General features: G+C 41.7%; 1 long non-coding RNA gene across 1 annotated transcript in view; it reads right to left on the minus strand.

Moving 5' to 3' along the window:
* Window positions 1-1,379, minus strand: part of LOC108444942 — a 40,738-nt gene extending 39,359 nt beyond the window's left edge. The window contains exon 1 of the long non-coding RNA XR_001859658.1: window positions 1,250-1,379. This is a non-coding gene — a long non-coding RNA (uncharacterized LOC108444942). The remainder of the gene's footprint in view (window positions 1-1,249) is intronic.
* Between the last annotated feature and the right edge of the window lie 3,917 nt (window positions 1,380-5,296).

A 5,296-nucleotide genomic window follows, 5' to 3' on the forward strand; every position in this document is an offset into this window, starting at 1 on the left:
AGGGAAAGCAAGAAGGAAGAAAGGAAGAAAGGAAGAAAAGTTACTCCACCTCACCCTTATAAATGGCTGCAGGGACATTGAAAAGGACATTGAAGGGCATGCAGAATGTCCCTATCCAAAGACAAAATCAGATCAACCCAAAAGATATGCTCAAAATTACCTGGTAATGAAGACTCCATGCCCTTCTTACCCTCCTTGCACAAATCTATCCCAAAGTTTCACTGTTCTTACTTTCCCTTTTTCCAATCTTTGGATAATCTATCATGAGCATGGAGAAGAGGTGATCCCACACCACACTGTAGCTCTCCTCCCATTATTGGAAGACCTCTGCACTCCAAAGCAATTCCACAACATCCAGAAATTTGCTTTGAAAGTTACTAACTTTGGTACACCAAAAATAAAAATAAGCAAGTAACCCCATCATGGAAATAAGCAGCTGTGTTTAGAGGCACTCATGCAAGAGGAGACAGGGTGAGTGGCCAGGGGTGTGGAGGAACAAAGAAGCTTCTCTGGCCATTGCCAGTATTAATGAAAGACCAATCCTAGGAGTTTGCTCCAGCAGTTTTAGAAACAATAATAACAGTCCTCCCCCTCCCAACATACTAAATCTGATCCTTGCTAATGTGAATTAATACCAGGTTTCAGTGCAGCCACTGGGGTAATGTGATACTCTGGAGTGCTGTAATCCTAAACAGAGCATTAGGAGAGCAGCTCACGCCACAGCTGTGGCTCCTTGCAGGTGTTTATTCCCCAAGTAGCCCCTTCAGCAGCAAGTTTCTGACTACATGAGAGGCGTGGGGGGAACTCTGTCATGGTCAGACAATAAGTTTCTCTGGAATAAACATGCTGGCCCAGTGCTGGCGGTACCAGGAGGGCTGGGAAGGGGGAAGTCTGAAGTGCTATGGTTCTCTGTTTATTATGTACAAAAGGAGAGAGAAGCAGGTGAATGAATGAAATAGATACCTCTGAGTCACCCCTTCCCCTGGTGACTGGGCACACAGTGCCTGTGCACACATGTGCTCTTTGTTCCTGTGAGTGCTGTTCCTATTGCCCCTGCCCCACCGCTTCCCCTTATCCCCCCCCCTGCAACCAGCCCTAGCTCACACATTTAATCAACAATCCCAACTATTCATTTTTCAGGGGCACCAAAGGGAAACAGAAGTCTCCCAAGCAAAGTTCTGCCTCCTTTGGGACTGCCCTGCTTTCCCTCTACCCATCCTTCAGCACCCTCCTCCCCCAAGCCTCTCACCATGCCTGTCTGCAGCCACAACTTGATATTGGGTTTCAGCAGGCCTCCAGCTGACCCGGTGGGTTCATCCTATAAAAATACCTCTTGTGCTGTTCATCTCTCTGATTACTTCTGCCTTGTAACAGGTGGGGCTGCCAGCTCAAAGGGGGAGGAAAGGATGGGAGAGCTGCCTTTTAGCTACATGCCCTCCTCCTAAGGAAACAAAAAGCCCCATTTGTTTACTCCCCCAGCTAAGTCCCCAAGGTCTTGGGGTTTTTCAGAAAAGGGCTTTGTGTAAGTCCATTTTTTTTTAAGTTCAATACCACTGGAGTCAACGGAGGGACATGAACAGCACTTGCCTAGCTGAATTTCCAGCACAACCTCTTTCTATTTAAATGCAGGCCTCCATCAAATTCCCAGCTGACTTACGTGATCCTCTCATCACTGCAGGAACAGGTCGGAAATTTAATTAGTCTCAACAAATTCAGTGCTTCCTGATTGTCTCTTGGGCTAAGAACTGCCCTTTCTGACTGTTGACTCGAGCTTTCAGTCTTGGTTGCTCTCAGAGAGTAGAGAAAGAGGATGGAAGCAACTACAAAATATCAAAATATTTTGAGTTCCAAATACTTCTGTTTAACTCAGAGTAGCGAGTCAGATTTTAACAGTTTGCAACATGGGTGTGTTTAATATGTAGATCTTAACTCATTGGCTTGCTCCACTTCTGCAGTGGTATAACCCAGGGAGTACTGTTTGAAAGTGCAAAAGAGTTTCCTCTTGCTCTTGATAGCACCTTTACATTTCTTCAGGAATCAGGGAGTCATGGTGCCCGAGATATGTCTAGGTAAATAAGGAAATGCATAAACAGTTTCTACACAAAACAGGAGGAATTTAAATGCACAAAGCTCATATAAGTTCTCAAAGAAACAAGAATGGAGAAGCTCTAGGGATGGAAAATGGCCACAATTTTTCTGAAGAGCAGTTTGCAGCCAAAGAATTAATTTTAGAGTTACATTGGAGGACAGCTGAAGAAAAAACTAGATATGAAACTAGAGGATTTATTTCTAAGCCCTCTTCCCATCCATCAAAAGAAAAGGCTTTGAAAGAAAGTATGCATACAGGGAAAGTGAATGTTTGGGAGGGAGGTATTCATTGTCATCAGCCTGCAAGTCTCTAATCCACATCTAGAGATGGAAAGAGAATCTGTATAACAGGTTATAGACTGAGTTTTCTTTTCTTTTCTTTGCCTTTCACATACTTCTATTTCCTAATGCATTATTCCAGATGAGACTTATCCAGCATAGAAATGCTGAATTCTTAAAATGACCAGGGTACTTGACTGGTGATTTCCTAGCTCCCTAGTAGTCTGCACTATATCTGATGTATGAAATTCAAGAGACCTTGGATGGAGACATTGAGAGGTGGATTTTTTTCTTACTTCATTGCAAAGCTATAATGAGGAATTTTTTAAGGTTGCTACCACCTAACAGGGAAAAGCTATTGACTGGCATTGACTTTGTCACCTATAAGGCACAGCAATCCTCAAAGGTAAGTGACAGAGCAAGACTGAACGGGAATAGCCAGAATGAAGGAGGCCTCCAGAGTCGTTTTTTCATAAGAGGACTTTTTCTGTGCCCTCATCAAACAACCTAAGTACTAATATTTCTACTTTTTAGTTAATAATCTTCTCTGACATCCCTTCTGCATTTTGCTGCATTTCACAATGAAAACCAGCAAATTACCTGACTTCCCTGTTCTCATTTTTCTGTTCAAGCAGTTCTACTTGGGAAATGTGGGCAATAGAAATTAATATATTTTTCAACAAACACAGAGTTGCTGATAAAGTCTGAAATATAATTCTAGGTCGTCTCTGCATATGGATAGTTGCAGAGTCTTTTGGAAGAAGAAACTCCTTTCTTGTCTTATACTCATCCCTGTTTTCATCAGTGCCCTTTAAGTTATTGCTCCTCACCTAAAAAAATCTTCAAATTATAAAAGGACAATGATTTGTCTGTCTTTCACTTCCATAGTGCCTAAGTGAAGCACAAAAGACTAATATATTATACTGTGTGATATTTGTTTCTACTTCACACACAGAAGAACATTATGTTTCTTTATTCTTTTATGTCTCTCTCGCCTGTATTTCTTGGAAAAGGGAATTGGAGTTGTTGCTAAGAATTTAATAGCTGTTGTGTTTAAAATTGACCCATTTTCACAAAATTTCATCAGTCCAAAGTGGTCTAAGCAGTTGAAAATAAATGTATTTTCCCCTTTCCAGTAGTCATCACCTTTTTTTCAGACCTTCATTCTCATTTTTGAGATGAAAGTAGATTGGAAATAAATAATCACTGAGTCAATTTCTGCAAATACTACAGAGATCCCAACATAACCAAATGCAGTGGTGTTTTTCCTTTGCAAATCATTTCAAAAGAGTAAATTGCTGTGTTTGAACTGGAAGTACCATCATTATGAATACTTTGAAACCATAAAGCAGGTGACATGATCTACTGTGTTTGTTCTTGCTGTGCCTGCTTGGCACAATCTTCCTAAAAGCCTCAGGAGCTGCTCTGGGGATGAATTTGTTCTGCAGGGGTCTTCCATTTACTTTGATTTATTGTGATTATTCAAAGTGTATTCTCATTTGGATGGTCAGGGATTTACACACATAACTTCCATTAACACTAAAGGGTGATACCATTATGACAAATGTACAGTTAATCTCTGGCACTGTGGAGATAAAAATATCCCTCAGAGAGTGCTCTGGCTGGGCTGGAAACATTCATTATCTGAGTTGCATTTCACAGCATGAAGCAGCTTTAAAGGCTGCTTTATAATTTTACTGCCCCTACCCTGTATTTCTTAAGGGGAAGGAGAGGAGAGACAAAGGGGACCTACCCACGGGAGAGGTGAAGGAAAATGAGATTGCTTCCTTCAAACCCCAGTGCACAGACAGTGTTTCACATGGATAGCAGAGAGGATCAGATGATTTTTGATCTCCTTCCTGGATCATCATCATCATTGTGGGATTGCCTCAGAACACCAGGGCACTTGCTGCTTTTATTTTATACTGTCACAGCAGCCCTTGGAGAGGGAGCCTCATAATCTTTCCAAGTCATGCCAACAAATAGACACATGAAATAAGAGATGATCCATATTCAGAACACCCTACAGTCTTCTGGTGGGAATCCAAATCTTAAGAGACTGGAAGCATCTTTTCATTGCTCCTCATCTACATACGGGTCAGCAGGGTTTGACATCACTGGTGTTGAGTACTGCAGTGTGTTTGTCCCAAGTAAATGTGGCTACTTCACCACTATCAGGCAAAAGTATGCCCAGCCTTACCCAGCAAATCATGGTCAGGCAGGTATACAGGGTCTGTCTCACAGCTGTCTCACAGCTCTTTTCGCCAAGCCGTAAAATGAGTCCCTGCACAATACAGTTCTTTTCCATGCTTTCCTAACTGAAGAGATGTTACTTCTGGTCTGGAGCCACCCTGCTGCAGAGAACCCATAGCATCCCCAAAATGCCCAAAGGAGTTGGTGAGGTGGACTTGTACTGTTAGACCATCACAAGGAACAAGAAACTCAGGTAGTACAATGCAGAATAGCAAGGTACTTCATCTTCTTACATATTTTTCTTTTTCCCCTCACAATTTCTCTGTGTCTCTTTTATAGCCTATATAATTCATTGAAGCAAACCAGAAGAAAACAACTTGGATGTGTCTATATTAGAGGCTGGCACTATTTCTTTTCTCAATTGCTTTACTGAAGCCATTTACATCACCCGCACAGGCCCAGAGACACTTTGATTTGGACAGGAATTGCACCTTTGGGTTTATTCTCTCTATGACTTTATTATTACATTGGACATCATGACACATTTTAAGTGGTTCCCTGTCTTCAGCTGTAACTGAATACTGTGTTTAGATAGACCATTAGGCTCTCTTGCTATGGTAATATGGATTCTGTATTTCAAACACCACAGAAAAGTTTTCCATTCGGGCAGGTGATTCCGAGTTTGTAAATTCAAAATATCGTTCAACAACCTGAACCAGCAAAACTCCTACAAATA

This window comes from Corvus brachyrhynchos, unplaced genomic scaffold (assembly GCF_000691975.1).
Source record: "Corvus brachyrhynchos isolate BGI_N302 unplaced genomic scaffold, ASM69197v1 scaffold452, whole genome shotgun sequence".
Classification (NCBI taxonomy): Eukaryota; Metazoa; Chordata; class Aves; order Passeriformes; family Corvidae; genus Corvus; species Corvus brachyrhynchos.